We start from the raw sequence: 19,676 nt of genomic DNA on the forward strand, positions 1-19,676 counted from the left end.
ATAACCCTAAAGTATAAACAGTCTGAAACATGAAACACAATAAACAAATAACCCAGTGGAAAGCATAAACAGTCTGAAACATGGAAAAAGATAAACAACCCAGGTTAAAGTATAAACAGTCTGAAACATGGAACAAGATAAACAAATAACCCAGTGTAAATTTAAACTGTCTGAAGCATGGAACAAGATAAACATATAACCCAGTGTGAAAGACTCCACAAACAGAAGGGAAGGAGGACACAGGGAAGCAGGTTTTTCCAGACTCAGGTAAGGCTTTTAATTGGCCACTTCAATGCTTTACATCTTCACAAACTCAACAGTCTCAGAGGCACGTAGGCACTCAAACTCATTAGCTTCATGAACATAAACACATCAGCTTCCACGAGCACTGTGGGCTCCCTTGTGCTAGACTCTCTGCCTCTCTGCTGGTGGCATGGCCATTTATATGCCGCTCTCCCCATGCTCACTGGAATTAGAGACAGGTGTTAGACATAATCTAGTTCAGGTGTAAGCGCCCTTACCGCTTTCCCTCTCTTCGGATGGATGCTCGACCACGCCCCCGCTGCCACACCCAGGCTAAAGAATAAACAATCATAAACATGGAACAAGATAATCAAATAACCCAGTGTAAAGTTCAGTGGTGAATTCTCAGGGCCAGCAAAGTGTAGGGCTTTACTGGTTGTTTAGATCAGTGTTACTATCAGAAATAATTAATAATTATTTCTGTAGTTATTAATTCATATTTAAATTAATCAATTGAATCTAACTCATTAAAACATCATATGGGGCTCCAGTAAATGTAGTGTGCTATGTTTAGGAGCAAGTTTGGTAATTAGCAATAATGAATAATTATCAAAGATAGTTATTAATTATTAAAATCAACAGAACATTGATGAGAATCAATGTTAGCTTTTTTAAATCCTTTAAATCAACAGTTATCAAAGATAATCGTTAATTGTTAACATCGATGAAACATTAATTAAAATTAATACTAGCTTATTGATCATTCAAATTCAATCATCAAAGATAATTATCAATTATCAAAAATCAATAGAATATTAATAAGGATTAACATTGACGGGGCACCACCCTGAAATCAGGGACTAATAACCAAATAGTAAAACAGTCTCAATATTAGATTGTTTTCTTAGGAAAATCGGCATCCGAAGAATATCGATTTTTGGGGAAAAAAACAATGAATGAAGGTTTGAATCCGAGCACTGACATCCCGTTAGCATGACACAGGCATATGGAAAACAAACCAAAAACACTTCTCTTTGTAATATAAACAAAGTTTATTTATGCAGTAATATCAATTAATAATTAATACGATGCAGTCAATAAACTTCCGACTTACAACTACAAACTAAACAGTGATATGATTAGATATGGAAATCAAAATAATCCTATAACACATAAGGTGTGTGTGTGTGACAGTGTGTGTGTGTGTGTGTAATTAGTACGAGAGTGAGAGAGAGAAGTGACAGCCCTAAAGCTGATTTCGCGATCGTGGGAGAGAAAGCAGCTGTTTAGTTCATCGCTCAGAGACGCGGTGGACGGCTCGTAAACAGTCCCGTGTTATTTGACTCTTCAATGGGTGAACTCAGCTGCTGTCTCACCCGCGATGGCAAAATTGCACAACAATCCAATTTGGTTGGACCACAATACAGCAAAACAAATTCGATAATTAATACCCTGAGTATTAATAATGAGCGGACATGGCGATCCGTAAACTGTACAAGCAAAAACCTTGAAACACAAGAATAACATGCTATTATATTCTATCTCTGCCCAGACGTAAACCTCTTACTTGAATCGCATGAGGACACAGGTAGAATGTGTTTTCCTCCGTCCATTAACTCTGACCCGGTTCCTTGAGGCTCGGGTGATGACGGGAGGCCGTTTCCTCGCTCTGTCGGCGGGCGGTATGGCTGTTGATTGTCGGCGGGCGGTACGGCTGTTGATTCTCGGCGGGCTGGCGGAGAACTCAGAAATGTCGACTTGAATGAAGATGGAAGAGAAATCTTTAATCTCTTCACTTCTGTAGGCAAACGGATGAAGATGCGAATTGCTCGGCGGTCTCCTTCGGAGTGTTTGGTTGAAAACAGAGTAATCTCAACTCGTCCAGCGAGATGGAGATTGTATGGCTACAGTTTCAAGTCGGACATTACTTCCTTGTGCCACGAGGTTGCACCGGAGAGCAGCAAAAAAAACTACATCTATATTCGGTGAACAAAGTCGCTGGAAGTGAATTCTGGAAGCATTTCAGAATTATTTCAACTCCTGATGATGTCATGTTTGAGGGACGTTCTGTTGTGTGCCTCATCCAATAGGAGTTGAGAGTTCAATCCTTTAGTGAGCAAGGCTTCATGGATTTGTAGTCTGTTTTGGACTCCCTTTGTTTGATTTTGGCGTGATTTTTATCAGTAAAATTTACGACTTGGAAGGTGGGGGCTTGAGTTATGTTTTCATGACTGTTAGGCCTGCCTTTGTCTTCTATCTGAATACATGAGGCCCAACATTCCCCCCTTTGTTCTGAAGAGTTGGTTGTTGTCCAGCATCTTTAGAACAACTGAAGGGCCGAACAGTTCTTGTCAGTTCACAGTAACCTGTGGGTTACGCCATCCATGTATTCCTGATAGGAATGAAAAATGGTTGCAGAGTCTATACAGTTCATTAGAGTTCACAGAGGCTTTATCGTCTGGACAGAGATTGAGGCACATCTGGGCATAGAACTTCTAGCTAAATCTAAAACTACATTCATCACACATAAACATTTCAAGTTATTGGAAGGCACAGCATTAACCATAACACAATCCTTTGTTGTTCTTTGGTCATAACACAAAATCAAAGTAGAACCTGACATTGGTTACTAAGAACAAAATGTTAAGAGGAAAGGAGGGTTAAAGGTTAAAAGGCTTATCCTTGGAAATGATTGGGGTTAACCTGTGGGATGGGCTCAGACTGGTGTGTAAAACGTGGCTGTATGAGAAGTGAGTCCAATCTGGCCTGTAGGTGTTGAATGTACCTGTACATGGTGTGTGCAATAATTGCGATGATGATCCAACCACTAAGGAGGAGCCAGAGGGCAACCAAACTGATAGGGTGTTCTCGGTAAGATGACAATCTGCTTATGTGACTATGAAATATAGTGGTCAAGCCAGTCGGTTTGAGACTGAACTTCACTAATTCCATCCCTTCAGCCTGAAGCTGCTGTTGAAGGGTGTCATCAACGGTGAGGCTGTGACCAATAAACGCGTCCATGATCTCAATTTCTGCGTCATTTTTGTCGACGTTGAGATGATGGAGGACAATATCGTCAATGTGCACGGTGGCTCCTTGGGGAACCATTAAGAACACCATTTGGTTTGGTAGCCTTAGTTTAGTGGCCTTAGCTTAGTGGCTGTATCATGGCAGTCGTATGACTTCGGTGGCTGGTGTGTTAACGAGCCAGCGACTGCCTGCTCGCTCTACCTTTGTCTCTGTTCCTTCATCTTTGATGGACATGCTACCACGACACTTGTTCAGCGAGGTAGTTAGTCACCTCTCTAACAAAGGGGTTGCGTTTGGACAAACCCAATGAATGTTCTTTGTCTTGGTACACGTGTTTAGGTTAGAGATAAGGTAGAGCGAGGGGTCCTCATCATGGTCGGTGAGTGTTGGTGGTGTTTTGAGGTGAATGTGTGCATTACCTCTCTGAAAACCAACATTAAATACAGATTTTAGTCTATATATATTCTGCCTATGATGGTAGATTGAGGATAAATCCTATTTTGAGGTTCTGAGGATTTACATGGATTGGAATTTCAATGCCAAAACTATATGCCATGTGTATCTGTGAAGGTTGCACAACGGAGATAGTAGCAGATCTAAGGATTTGTTTGACAAGGTCTAGGGAGACCAGGTAAGCTGGAATCCTTCCACCACTCAGACTGTTGACTGAGGAACTAATTTCCCTGAGGAGGTCCTGCATTAGATCTCTAACGATACACGCATAAGTTGTTTTCTCTGACAAAGTCCCTAAAGCGTGCAAAGTGTTATTGATAAGAACGGATTGCAAATTTACAGTGACTATAGTACCCTGAAGGGTTTTATTCAGGCCCTGTAATTGTTCTTATTGGAGTCGTCGTCTCTGCTGGATTTTTGGATGATGGCAACGTGTGCATCTGAAGCTGGCGAACTGTTTTCTGGAGCAAGTGGTCTCGGTATGTCAACCTGAGCCCACATGTGTCCATGACGGCAGTCAATGAGTGGTGCCAATCGGTTCAGTAGGTCCTGGCCAACTAACAGTGGTTCCGTATTAATGGGACATATGTAAACAGGGTCTATTAGCATCATCCCTTGAAAGGTGTCAATCCAGGCCCGTTTTGTGATAGATGACCTATCTTGCGTGTAGCTTGTGATGCTTACGTTGCAGGTCTCTGTCTATAATGGTTTACCAAGGGAGAGCTTTGCTCTAGTCACCTCTGCGAAGGTGTTGGAACCCATTAGACTATTTCGGAACCGGTGTCGAGTAGTGCGTGGGAGTTGAATGACCAATGTATCAGGCATTGCCCTCACGGTACAGATCGCCCCAGAAGGTCAGAAAAGGAGGGTGTGGCATGTTAGGAGTGACTGTTTTGGGGAGCAACTTGGACACTGTTCCCCTTTTCCCGACCTACAAAATAAACTTTGGCGTTAACGGGAGGGGGTACATCGTCTAGTCATACTGACGAGGTTTCAGTGCCGTGTTCCTTTGAGGAGGTCGACGGACCTGGTGAACAACGGAGCATGTCAAGCTTAGTTACTAACTCAGTCAAACGTCTCCTAATATCCTCCATTTCCTCTCTCAAATCTTGTTCTATGAGGGGATTTGAAACCTTGCCTACCCACTCACCTTCTTGTTTGGGTTTTCGTTCGAAAAGCGCATTTCTTTTCGGCCGGCGAACACTTTGTTGTTTAGGCCTGCCATGACCCTGGGGGTGTGTCTGGTCACCACCCCCCTGGTTCTGTTGCTTACCCTGCTGGCGGGGTGATTGGCGCCTCTGGGGTCCGGTTCTAGCATTCACCTTAACGCGAGGCATTTTGTTGCCTTCAAGCGCTAGGTCTGCATATTCTGAGGCTTGGATCCCCAGGGCTCTGGCGTCACCTTCGTGCCCTCAGGCAGGGCGCATGCGTTTCTCCCATGCCAGTTGTGCGTACTTTCTGATTTCCTGCATGGTGGGGTTGCCCGTTCTGCAGTGCATCGTGACGTCATATCGCACACACTCACGGAGGTTGTGAAGGAAAAGAGACTTGAAAGCTCATTCCTCCTCCAGATCTGGTGCATTACTTCCTTGGAAGTATGTGGTTCTCAGGTGTCTATAATATTCACGAGGAGGCTCGTGCCTCTTCTGGGTGATGGCGAAAGCAGCTATGGTAGCGGAGGCTTCGTCGATATACAGCGAATACTCCTCGCGTAGGGCTTTACACAGAGCTGAGTAGTGGTTTCGTGTACCAGTCGGTAGCGTTTCCATGAACGCATGGACACTCCTTACCGTGGTCTTCCATATAAGCTTGAGTTTTTCACGTGACGAAGCATAAGGCAAATCAATCAGGCAGTGCTCAATTTCCCTAAGATAATTGTCGATGTTTGAATATCGATTACTTGGGTCAAAGCGTTCTATGTCCCCTGCGAGGGACTCGAGTTTTCGGCTGCGCAAGCGTTGGTGTCGGTATGACCACGGGTCATCCGAGTCATCCAAAACATCATAGTCACTCGGATCGCTATAGTGATGAGGACGACTTCCTCCCCTTCATGGTGGGGAAGGAGTCCAGTCGACGCGTGGAGGTGGACCCCGGGTTGCGTACAGCTCCCTGGCTAATGGGATATTCGAGCCGCTTACACCACTCTGGGCTTGAAAATAATTGTCCCCCCTCCGTGGTGTGGAATCAGTTGGTTTGAAATGCATGGTGGCGTGACTGAAAACTGACTGAGGAGGGCAACTATAAGGAGGGGCACCTGCATCCAACCAGCGGGCCACTGGAGGATTTTGAAAGGTGTCTTGGAGGACGAAGTCAGAGACTGTACCACTAGGGGCAGCTCGGCTCCTAGTGTGTGTTCCTGGGTTTCTCAGGGGCACATTTCTACACGTAGCACTAAAAAGGCGGCCCTCTTCTATGTCAGATGTTGTGCTGTGTGTTTTAGCTGCACTTACCTGATCTGACTCTACTTTTAGCTGGGCAGCTTGAAGCTGCCTGCGCAGGGCTTCGTTTTCCTCCTGCATCCGGGCATTATCTTTCTGTGCCTGGACTTTCTCAGCTTGGGTGCACCTAATTTCTTGGTGCAGGCTGAGATTTTCCTTCTGCACCGCTTGGTAGCTGCTCTGCAGCTGGGCGAGCTGGGCCTGGTGCTCAGCGGTTTGCAGTTGGGTTTTGCGGTGATGAAGAAGGAACATTTGGCCCACAAGGTCCAGGATTGTGCGCATTGGCTTCCCGACCGGGGATAATCAACTAGTTGCTGCAATGCTTCATCTCAACGACTAATACTGTAGCCGTTAAGGTTATCTCTCTCCTCTATGGAGAGACGAAGGACAGCAGCAACTACATCTTGCATCTCTGTGGAGCTTCAGCTCCAGTCACGCAGGGCGATTGGTGACTCATTTTACTGGGGCCGTAAAAATTATTGTGATAGTGGCTCTGACAGCTTGTTGTTTTACAGTTGATATAATGCTAACATGAAAGCACAGTTGAGAGGCTTCGACCTGTGGCTTACGGTCTACTGTTATGTAATGTGCAAATTTCACTGTGTTCTCTCTTTGGTGGACATCAATGAAGTGACTTGGCACCTCTCTGTAATATTTAGATGAAAGTGTTAGGAGTTAAATAACAACAACAGCAGATTTTAAGCAGACTATAGTAAATTTACCAACCCCTAATTCACTCTTAAGAGCACTTTCACACCACACTGACAAGTTGTGAGAAGTAATTTGTCAAACAGAACCAAACTTTGAAGTAAGGATTCAAGTTATTACTTTGGATTCTTATGCATACACACTGTGACAGAACTGGCACGTAGGATTCCTCACACGGGGCACCAATTATTATGTGACAGAACTGGCACGTAGGATGCCTCACACGGGGCACCAATTATTATGTAGGGCTTTACTGGTTGTTTAGATCAGTGTTACTATCAGAAATAATTAATAATTATTTCTGTAGTTATTAATTCATATTTAAATTAATCAATTGAATCTAACTCATTAAAACATCATATGGGGCTCCAGTAAATGTAGTGTGCTACATTTAGGAGCAAGTTTGGTTATTAGCAATAATTAATAATTATCAAAGATAGTTATTAATTATTAAAATCAATAGAACATTGATGAGAATCAGTGTTAGCTTTTTTAAATCCTTTAAATCAACAGTTATCAAAGATAATCGTTAATTGTTAACATCGATGAAACATTAATTAAAATTAATACTAGCTTATTGATCATTCAAATTCAATCATCAAAGATAATTATCAATTATCAAAAATCATTAGAATATTAATAAGGATTAACATTGACGGGGCACCACCCTGAAATCAGGGACTAATAACCAAATAGTAAAACAGTCTCAATATTAGATTGTTTTCTTAGGAAAATCGGCATCCGAAGAATATCGATTTTCGGGGAAAAAAACAATGAATGAAGGTTTGAATCCGAGCACTGACATCCCATCAGCATGACACAGGCATATGCAAAACAAACCAAAAACACTTCTCTTTGTAATATAAACAAAGTTTATTGATGTAGTAATATCAATTAATAATTAATACAATGCAGTCAATAAACTTCTGACTTACAACTACAAACTAAACAGTGATATGATTAGATATGGAAATCAAAATAATCCTATAACACATAAGGTGTGTGTGTGTGTGTGACAGTGTGTGTGTGTGTGTGTAATTAGTACGAGAGAGAGAGAGAAGTGACAGCCCTAAAGCTGATTTCGCGGTCATGGGAGAGAAAGCAGCTGTTTAGTTCATCGCTCAGAGACGCGGTGGACGGCTCGTAAACAGTCCAGCGTTATTTGACTCTTCAATGGGTGAACTCAGCTGCTGTCTCACCCGCGATGGCGAAATTGCACAACAATCCAATTTGTTTGGACCACAATACAGCAAAACAAATTCGATAATTAATGCCCTGAGTATTAATAATGAGCGGATATGGCGATCCGTAAACTGTACAAGCAAAAACCTTGAAACACAAGAATAACACGCTATTATATTCTATCTCTGCCCAGACGTAAACCTCTTACTTGAATCGCATGAGGACACAGGTAGAATGTGTTTTCCTCCATCCTTTAACTCTGACCCAGTTCCTTGAGGCTCGGGTGATGACGGGAGGCCGTTTCCTCGCTCTGTCGGCGGGCGGTATGGCTGTTGATTGTCGGCGGGCGGTACGGCTGTTGATTCTCGGCAGGCTGGCGGAGAACTCAGAAATGTCGACTTGATTGAAGATGGAAGAGAAATCTTTAATCTCTTCACTTCTGTAGGCAAACGGATGAAGATGCGAATTGCTCGGCAGTCTCCTTCGGATCCGTTAGAGTGTTTGGTTGAACACAGAGTAATCTCAACTCGTCCAGCGAGATGGAGATTGTATGGCTACAGTTTCAAGTCGGACATTACTTCCTTGTGCCACGAGGTTGCACCGGAGAGCAGCAAAAAAAACTACGTCTATATTCGGTGAACAAAGTCGCTGGAAGTGAATTCTGGAAGCATTTCAGAATTATTTCAACTCCTGATGATGTCATGTTTGAGGGACGTTCTGTTGTGTGCCTCATCCAATAGGAGTTGAGAGTTCGATCCTTTAGTGAGCAAGGCTTCATGGATTTGTAGTCTGTTTTGGACTCCCTTTGTTTGATTTTGGCGTGATTTTTATCAGTAAAATTTACGACTTGGAAGGTGGGGGCTTGAGTTATGTTTTCATGACTGTTAGGCCTGCCTTGGTCTTCTATCTGAATACATGAGGCCCAACATTCCCCCCTTTGTTCTGAAGAATTGGCTGTTGTCCAGCATCTTTAGAGCATTCTCTGCCTTCTCTGCTGGCCTAACATGCCAAATAAATAAATATTTTTCATCCTTTCATTCTCCATCACCTTTTTGCCTATGTATTTGTAATCACTTTCCACTCTTAATTAATCTACAAACAAATAGAAAAAAAAAAAGTTTATCCAGTCAGAATTTATTACTTGATGCTTACAAGCAAAGTGTGACAACTGTTTCACAAATCGCATGCCCAAAGCCAAGCTCCTTAGCCGAAGCAGCGCGTGAGTCTGAGCTCCACACCAACAGTGCAAATGAGTGAGCAACTAAAGTCAGATTTTCAGATTCATCAGCCAATCAGAATGAATTATTTGATCTTGGTGGGTGTGATCTTTAGGATATGTCCCAGTCAAGACCTTCTATCTGATCTTGAGTGACGCAATCATGCTTTAAGTGATGTAATTTGAAAGCGAAGAGCGCAAGATCTTGCTGACGAGTTGACTGTCTTACTGCCGCTATCGCCATTGAGAAAGAGATCCTTATGGATTTACAAACCTGAGATGTTCTGCATGATTTTGTGATTGCTTAATTTATTAATCATGAAAGGAGGACTGATTTTCACTTAAAGTAAATTGGTAAGTGCTTTTTGCATTGTTATAGCAACATCAGGAGTTTTCTAAATGTAAATTAGGCTGCTTGAGCATTCAGTGTTGGATCAAGTTTTGAAGAGTAGTGCTGCGTTCCATTCAACTCGAAAAGTCGGATTTTACAACATCCTACTAGGAAAAGTGCAATGGAATGCATCTTAAAGTCAGAATTACAACATGTAGGCTTGTGCAGAAATTCTCTACTCCGATTTTGCCGAGATGCAGGTGCATGATGTCACACAAACACGTCGACACTCGAGGAGATGTACAAAGTAAGTGATAAACATTCACTTTATTAAGTAATATCGATAAATGAGTTCATTTCCACATTACATGATATTAAAGCTTGTTTAACTAATGCCTGCAGAAAACATGGTGTATAAAACATTATAATGTCTTTTGATAATCATACACCTGAAGCACAAATGCTAGTGCTGCAGCATTGTTTATCAGTTGGGTTGCTAGGAGACATCTCTAATGAGAGTCAAAACCCTGCTAAGCTAATGGGAGCATTGCAGTTTTGTTTCCTTAAATGTCTTCTTCCGAATATTGGGGAATGGAATGCATTTATCGTCAGAGATATCAAGTAGAAATATCCCACATCCAACTTGAATAGAACGCAGCATAACCGTGTACCCTGACAAAACTTAATTTATTGCAAGCAACATTTAAATTGCAAATATTATTAGATAGATTTTTGCAGTTATTATAGATTACCACGGCCCGCCACTGGTAAAGTTTAAACAGACTGAAACAAGAACAAGGTAAACAAATATCCCAGGGTAAAATGTAAACAATCTGAAGTATAGAACAAGATAAATAACTAACGTCATGGTTACTTGCGTAACCTCCATTCCCTGATGGAGGGAACGAGACGTTGTGTCGATGTAGTGACACTAGGGGTCACTCTTGGGAGCCTGAGACACCTCTGGTCTTAGATAAAAGGCCAATAAAAATTGGCGAGTGGTATTTGCATGCCACTGCCCCGGACATACAGGTATAAAAGGACCTGGTATGCAACCACTCATTCAGGTTTTATGCTGAAGAGCCGAGACAAGGTCCGGCCATTTCAGCGGGTAGTTCAGCGTTGTGGCAGGAGGGACACAACGTCTCGTTCCCTCCATCAGGGAACAGAGGTTACACAAGTAACCATGACGTTCTCTCTCTGTCACTCACTCGATGTTGTGTCGATGTAGTGACACTAGGGGTCCCTATACAAAATGCCGCAACTGGCTGAACTGTGTTAAGTGAACTGGCGGTGTGTGATGGGCAGACAACTGTGTGTCTCATAGCCAGCGCACCAGGCCGACACGTAACCTCCCCCAACATAGCTATGAGTGTCGAACGGCCCTTTGGGTACAAGTCGACTACCCAAAAGATAGAGACAGGCTAACCCAGTCGTGGCCTCTTTTCCCCCTATTTTTTTCCACTCCCTAAAAAACAAGGGGGATTATCCAACTGGGCCACCAGGTCTAGTCCGGGGGTGTCCCTCCCAAGGGGAGGACACCGTGGAGACCACACCTCGCCCAAAGAGAGGGGGGATATTTAAGTGGAAATTACGTCACATGGTCTTGCCGACCATGTGGAGAAGGCTCATGGTAGATCCTATCCAACAGGGGAGGAGTTACTACAAACATGTGGACTGTGGTAGAGGGGGCTCTGCCCAAGGAAGATGCAGTTTTCCAACAGGGAAACGAATTAGCAGAAGATATACATCGCATGGGGTTACCTTACAGGGAACCGCCACATGCGGAGCACCTACCCCAGAACAGGGCTCTTAGTTAGCACGTGTACTGGGCTGGCAGCGAGTCTCTCCGAACACTCAACTGCCACAGGGCTCAGAGGAAGTCAACCAGGGAACAAAGTTTGTGAACACTGCTGGGAATTAATGGCGCACATCTTCAGCTCCAAGGGAGGTGAAAGGCGCTATGTGCAAGTGATACACCCAGCCGGCTATCCCGGGCTTATCCGCTTGGATTGCATGCCACTACCTGGGATGAAACCGGTTTCACCTGGAGGTTGTAGAACCTTGTAAAGTTGTTGGGTGTTGCCCAGCCCGCTGCTCTGCAAATGTCTGTTAGAGAGGCACCCCTGGCCAGGGCCCAGGAGGCCCCTACACCCCTGGTAGAATGGGCTCGTAACCCTACCGGGGGCAGCACGTACTGGGCACGATATGCCATAGCTATGGCATCAATGAGCCAGTGGGCGATCCTCTGCTTGGAGACAGCGCTTCCTTTCTGCTGTGCACCAAAGCAGACAAAGAGCTGCTCAGAGATCCTAAAGCTCTGCATGTGATCCAAATAGATGCGTAAAGCGTGCACCGGACACAGCAACGACAGGGCTGGGTCTGCCTCCTCCTGGGGCAGCACTTGCAGGTTCACCACCTGGTCCCTAAAAGGGGTCGTGGGAACCTTGGGCACATAGCCCGGTCGGGGTCTCAAGATCACGTAAGAGTAGCCTGGTCCAAACTCCAGGCATGTTTCACTGACAGAGAACGCTTGCAGGACTCCTACCCTCTTGATGGAAGTGAGCACAGTCAGGAGGGCAGTCTTCAAGGAGAGTGCCTTAAGCTCAGCTGACTGCAAAGGCTCAAAGAGGGCTCTCTGTAGACCCTGAAGAACTACAGAGAGGTCCCATGAGGGAACGAGGCACAGTTTGGAGGGGTTCAGCCTCCTGGCCCCTCTCAGGAACCGGTTGATCAGGTCGTGCTTTCCTAAGGACTTACCGTCCACTGTGTCGTGGTGTGCTGCTATAGCAGCAACATACACCTTCAAGGTGGAATGGGACAGCCGCCCTTCCAACCTCTCCTGCAGGAAGGAAAGCACTGATCTGACTGCGCATCTCTGGGGGTCTTCCTGTCGGGACCCCCAGTGTCACTACATCGACACAACATCGAGTGAGTGACAGATAGGGAACGTCCTGGTTACTTGCGTAACCTCCGTTCCCTGATGGAGGGAACAAGACACAACGCTGAACTACCCGCTGAAATGGCTGGGACCTTGTCTTGGCTCCTCAGCACAAAACTTGAATGAGTGGTTGCATACCAGCTCCTTTTATACCCATATGTTCGGGGGAGTGGCTTGCAAATACCACTCGCCAATTTTCATTGGCCTTTTTTCAAAGACCAGAGGTGTTTTGGGCTCCCAAGACTGACCCCTAGTGTCACTACATCGACACAACGTCTCTTTCCCTCCATCAGGCAATGGAGGTTACGCAAGTAATCAGGACGTTATATGCATAACATAAGAGACAGTAACTTGGAACTAAAAACGGAAAACATTTTATGTGTTTTGGCTGTTCATTTACACGACAGTGGCGTTTTGGGGTCTGAAAATGCAAACTTCTGAAAACGGGTTTCAAAGTGCACGTTTTTGAAAATGATACCATTATCGTCTCCATGTAAACATACAAAAACGCGAATTTGTGAAAACAATGACGTCATGCGCACGCGTATTACATGTTCAGTCTATAGGCATGCGTGAGTACTTCAAAACAACGCGCGAGACATTCAAAACTACAGTGGCGGACTACAGGACTGTGTTTGTGCTGCTCAAGATTTTGAGTTTATTGACGCTTTAAGCAAAGTAATTGTAGTAATAAAGCAAACTCATCGTCCGTCCAGACAAAATTGCTCGATGCTTTCGCCATCTTCATTGTTTGTATTCACCGCTTGGTGGAAGAATGCTTATGTGATGTTTAATTTGGAACAATAAATACATTAAGCACAGAAATAATTGTTGTTGTTTTGTTTTTGTATTTGTTTTATTTTTTTATTGTTTTTTTTTTTTTTTTTTTTTTTTGGCAGTTGGTTTAAAAAATATATTTTATTGGTGTCACAACTATTTAACAGCAATGGTAATTTACTTACGCACTCTGAATTCTCTGGAAAATATTCCTTCCCAGTATCTTTTAAGGAATTTATGACTGTGATTGATGCTATACCTTTTGAACTTATTGAATTGTTAAAATATAACATTGTTTCAAGACCAAATATTGACTTTACTGTTAAATTGGAAGGTATAAGTATTACAGATAAAAAAAAAATAATAACAACTATCTTAGGAAAATCTGTCAAAATTGTGCAGCTCCATCAGCCAAATGTTTTTGGAATGCACAATTTCAAAATATTAATTGGGAAGAAACCTTTAAAATTACAAGACCATATTGTGTGACCAGTAAGATTCGTGAGGTCTTGTTTAAGATTATTCACAGGATTTACCCTGTTAAACAAGTTATTGCAAGATTTAGGAAAGATATTGATTTAAAAATTGCTTTTTGTAACATTGAAATTGAAAGCATTGTACACCTCTTTTTTGACTGTATCTATACAAAAATGTTCTGGTGTGATTTAGAATATTTTATTAAGATGAATACAGGTATTGATATGCATTTAAGGAAAGAGGATGTTTTGTTTTAGTTTGATAGTAAAATTGAACATAAAGCATGGTATATTATAAATGTATTGTTGATTTATAAAAAAAAATGTATTCATAAATGTAAATGGTCGTCACAGAAACCAAACTTCACACACTTCAAAATAGAAGTAAAATATTACTTTAATATGTTAACAGGAGTAAAAAACAGTAAAGCGCTAAAGAGTATTAACTTTTATAAAGCCTTGAATATTCCCTTTTGAATCTTAATATTATATGCATTTTATATTGTATAAATTATAGCCTTTTGAATTCTGTATATTGTCGATATACCTTTTGTAAGTTTTCCTTTCGTTTATTTCTTATGCTTTCAGTTGGTTTGACTGTCATGTTATATTGAGTAAAGCAATAAAAAAAATTAAATAAAAAAAAATGCTGATGTGCGCAGGCGTGTAGTGTTTCTTTACAAAGTGACATCGGCAACTTCTGGCCTGGCATGCATAATACAGTGTTTTTAGCTGTTTTCGCGGATCCGTGTGAAAGGGGATCGTTTTGACAACGTTGTCGTCTGTACGCCAAACTTTTCAAAAACGCAAAGGAAAAACGTTTCCGTTTTTAGAACATCGTTGTCGTGTAAACGGCCCCTAAGTTGCTACACTATCTGAAATGTTTTTATTCAGCAAGAAATTTTATCTGATATTATGTGGCCTTAGCAAAGAAAACCTCTTATACCTGCCAGTGACAGAGTTAGTGCTAATGTATGCAGGAAATTGATGTATATGCCATTAAGTTTACTCTCAGAATCTAAAGAATAATACAGAATGCTTAATCATCTAGAATATTAAGGTGAATATGTAGATGTGAGACCTAATTGAAAGCCGAGGGTCAATACTGCACAGTTATAGACAGGTTCTAACGCCCACTGTGGTGAACATACACCTTTGTACCCTTAATCATCTACCAGTCAGTCATTGTTGGGTTAATCTCATACCACCTCACAAATTAAAAGAGATTATTGTCTCATTTCAGCACAGAACGACTCAGTATCCAGCCAAGAAAAAAATAAAAACACAATGGATGTCAAACATTTGATGAAGAGCCATGAGCAGATGTAATTCCCATATTTAGCAAATGAAAACCAGTCAAGCATTGATTCAATTTAGTCATTGTTACAATTCAGCACATTTTCTGCATGTTTGTGTCAAACAGTTTTTTTTTATTTTTATTATTATAATTTATTTTTTTACATATCTTCATCTCATCTTGCGCAAATCTATTGTGCTACAAACGGAGATGGATGGAGTCATGCATGGCTGTTTTAGGCATCTAGAGCAAATACAATAAATGTATATGAGCTTCATGCTGAATGGGAGCTCAGAGCCGTAATTTGCTTTCTTGGTTTGAGCTGGTGAGTTTTTTACAAGGCCCGATATTTGTCGCCATCCCAGTCTGCCTGTGTGTTTGTGTGTGACTGAAATCTGGTATTAGATTCTTACCTACATCACTGTCTGTGTCACTGTCTTCACTGCAGAAAATTGTCTAGACTATATTTTTGTGTTTATATAGGAACCATGATGTGTATGGAATATTGAACAGTACAGTTGTTATTCTTTCTTGAGTCCAGGTTACCTAAACAATGAAAAACTTTTAGAGGAAATACATCTTGAAAGATGGTCCCTCCAATGCACAAATACCCCTGCAATCTGCAGCAGGATCTTGCACAGACTACCAGCAATTTTAATTCTATGGATAAACAGCACTAGTGATTTATATTCCATAATGCATTTACACTCACAAACTAAAGTGTTTAGATAAATAGGTTAAAGACGTGTTTCTTATTCCGAGCAATCAACATGCAATTAACAATTAACATTTGGCATATCCTACTTTTGCTGGCAGCATGCACTCGAACTGGCCTGAACTTTACAAGTCTGTGCAAATTCTGATGATCATGTTATCAAGCATGATTTGAGAATATTCCAAAGAGCATCACATGTGCATCAATGGAAGAAAGGATATCTGACAGTCTGTACAGAGGTGTATACCAAGGTCAACATCACATATTTACATATTTGATTAGTGACCTAGAAATAATATGGATTCATAAATATATCTCATTCATTTTACATCATAATGTTTCTTTGTTTTAAATGTTTTTTTCCCTCAAAATTATAATACTATCTATCTATCTATCTATCTATCTATCTATCTATCATCTCTAAAAAAAAAAGAAATTTCGCATTTTTATGAACCACTTTTCCTATTAATGATCTCCCTAAAAGAAGGAGATATTAATCATATTAATGATTTTTAATGCATTTGTAAATGACTTTTTAGTCATTAATGAATACCTTTATGATCACTTATGAAAGGGAGCATTGATGAAAAAGTTATCTGGCAAAAATCTCACAGCTTTATATCTCTGTGATAAAAAGATATTGTGATTGATTCGTAGATTTGCTTTCTTGCTTTTTCAACTTCTATCAATTTAAGCGAAATAATCTGTGGCAGCAATCTTGCAATAGACATTTTGGAAAATCTATTTGAAATAATTTTGGATGAAGCCCTGGCAGTTTGTCTTTGAGAGGCGAGGAGAAAAGGATAATTGTCTGTAGTCCAGTAAAACCCAGCATAACTGCCACCACACTTGAGTGAGCTTACTGCCGGCCTGCTCCCAGGGCCTGGGGAAGATAGAGCAGTTAATGTTCCCTTTTATTTTAGAGGATGTGCCACTTTTATCCCAGATTTATACTATGATACAGCAATTTCATCCAAATAGATGGATAATAGTGTCAACGAGAGGAGAAGGGAGAAGATGGTGCTTCTTTTATCGAGTTTAGGGTAGATTGTTTGGGAGAGACAACAGAGAACGTTCTCTCTTTCCCTCTTAATCTCCCTAATCTCAACGGCATTAAGCTTGATCATTTTTGTTTGAAGGAGCAGAACGTTGTGGTAATGGCGTCATAATAGCCAGCGCTGGAGACACAAATCCGGCGGCCCTGTTTTTTGCTGTGCCTCCATAAGCACCTTTGATTTATTGCGCTCTTTATGACAGAGAGGAAAATGATGTGCTGCAGGTATATATCAGTGCAGAAAAGGAAATTGAACGCAGATATCATCTTGTCAGATGGTTAATGCTCTTCCCCCTGTCACATTCGATAGCACCAATTTGGAGAATCCTGCAGAGGTAAAAAGAAGACAATTAACAATGACAGAGTGGTAATGGATGAGGCTATAAAATGAGGCTGCGGGCTGCAGGATACTTTGCATGATTTCCACATGAGATAGAGCAACGAGTACATGCTAGCTACAGCAGGATTAACTCAAACAGCCCTCTACAGCCCCCCCACCCCCTGTCAACCAGGGATGGCATATCTCTGGATGAAAACAGACCATATATTGTAGGTGAAAGGGTCATGGGATGCAGTCAGTTTGTTTGAAGGCACTGTATTGAACATTGCTTCATGTGTGAGGTATGTACAGTAATTACCATAATTATTGAGCACTTGTGGGAATCAGTGGGCTTGCGAAATTTGTTTGCCTTTACATTGATTTCCGATGTAGTATCAACTGAATCATCAACACATGGTAAATCAATGTGTCAGATGTTATGGGATGGATGCAGTATGAAGGCAAAATTATATGAAGGTCAGGTGGTATGGACTTCAAACTGCCTGTGTGTTTTTAGTTTCTTGTCTAAAATTGTGTGTTCAACAGGCCAACAATCTCATTCCTGCAAAAAATCACACCAGTGTAGTCTGATTCCCAAACAAATGACTCTTATGAGTTGTTTCTTTTGGATCTACACAGCAAAAAATAAATAAAAATAAAAATAAAAAACATTGCAACCAGTGTATCCTGATTCCTGAATGAATAACTCTTACGAGTGAGTTCTTTTGGATTTACAGCATGAAACACAATGCGACTAGTGTAGTCCGATTCCCAAATGAATTACCCTTTTTGAGTCGGTTCTTTTTAATCTACTGCACAAAACATACAGTGCGACCAGTGTAGTCCGATTCCTGAATGAATGACTCTTATGAGTCGGTTCTTTTGAATCTACAGTGTGAAACATACATCACGACCAGTGTAGCCCAAATCCCGAACGAATGACTCTTGTGTGTTGGTTCTTTTGATTCTACAGTGCAAAACTTACAGCGCAACCATTGAAGTCCAATTTCTGAATGAATTATTCTTATGAGTCGGTTCTTTTGAATCTACTGTGCTAAACAAATAGCACAACCAGTGTAGTCCAATTCCTGAATAAATAACTCTTATGAGTGGTTCTTTTGAATCTACAGCATGAAACATACATCCTGCACAGCGTGAAACATACATCACAACCAGTGTAGTCCGATTCCTAAATAAATTACTCTTATGAGTCAGTCCTTTTGATTCAACAGAGCAAAACATATATCACGATCAGTGTAGTCCGATACTCAAATGAATTACATATATGAGTCTATTCTTTTGAATCTACTGTGCAAAACATACAGTGCGACCAGTGTAGTCCAATTCCTAAATGAATGACTCTTATGAGTTGGTCTTTTGAATCTACTGCACAAAACATACATCACAATCAGTGTAGTCCGATACTCGAATGAATTACATATATGAGTCTGTTCTTTTGAATCTACTGCGCAAAACATACAGTGCGACCAGTGTAGTCAGATTCCCGAATGAATGACTCTTATGAGTCGGTTCTTTTGATTCTACAGTGCAAAACATACAGGGCAACCAGTGTAGTCCAATTCCTGAATGAATGACTCTTATGAGTGGTTCTTTTGAATCTACAGCATGAAACATACATCCTGTACAGCATGAAACATACATCACAACCTGTGAAGTCCAATTCCTTAATGAATTACTTTTATGAGTCAGTTCTTTTTAATCTATAATGAGAAACATGCAAAAAGACCAGTGTAGCCCGATTCCTAAACAAATTACTCTTATGAGTCGGTTCTTTTGATTCTACAGCACAAAACATACAGCGCCACCTACCTAATGACTGTTTTAGTGAATCAAAAACTCACTGAATCGCAAGTCATTCATTTCATCCATTTCAACTTAAAATGAAACAGGAATTTAGAGTAATCTCTGGATGGTTGTTAGACAGTGTGTGTTAACGACAACCATTATGAGTTTTGCTGTTTTTGTTAGTGCTATTTTATAAAAATGAATGAATGAATAAAATATCTAAATTAAAAAGTCTATGTAAACACATCATTTTCAAGAATCTGTTTTCTTAAAATATGAAATGATTAGGGTCTTGTTTCCCAAAAGCATCATTAGCCTAAGTAGACTGTATAATCCATTTTACAATTCATCTTAGTTTTGTGGCCCATTTCCCAAAGCCATCATAACTTAAGTAGTACTTGAAAATGTTCATAGATTTAGGAGTGCTCTGGAGTAATCGTACATTTCTAAGAGCATTGTAAGCACATAAACTTATGCAGACACCTGCAGGCCAACCGCAAAACTACAAGTAATACAGTTTAAATACCTATAGATACACTTTATGATGAGACTTTAATATCAGGATACATTTACTTTTTTTCTTGTGGATTTCTTATATGCTGCCTAAATATGTCTTTTGGACTGTCAAACAGCCAGCAGACTGATGGCACCAATTCATTTTCGTTGTATGGATATACAGAGCTGAAATGT

General features: G+C 41.2%; 1 long non-coding RNA gene across 1 annotated transcript in view; it reads right to left on the bottom strand.

Annotated features, from left to right (window-relative positions):
- Positions 1 to 263: 263 nt before the first annotated feature.
- The window catches only part of LOC127447435 (uncharacterized), a 40,374-nt gene continuing 20,961 nt past the window's right edge, over positions 264 to 19,676 (bottom strand). The window contains exon 3 of the long non-coding RNA XR_007898385.1: positions 264 to 466. This is a non-coding gene — a long non-coding RNA (uncharacterized LOC127447435). The remainder of the gene's footprint in view (positions 467 to 19,676) is intronic.

The sequence above is a fragment of the Myxocyprinus asiaticus genome, chromosome 10 (genome assembly GCF_019703515.2).
Source record: "Myxocyprinus asiaticus isolate MX2 ecotype Aquarium Trade chromosome 10, UBuf_Myxa_2, whole genome shotgun sequence".
NCBI classification, from domain to species: Eukaryota; Metazoa; Chordata; class Actinopteri; order Cypriniformes; family Catostomidae; genus Myxocyprinus; species Myxocyprinus asiaticus.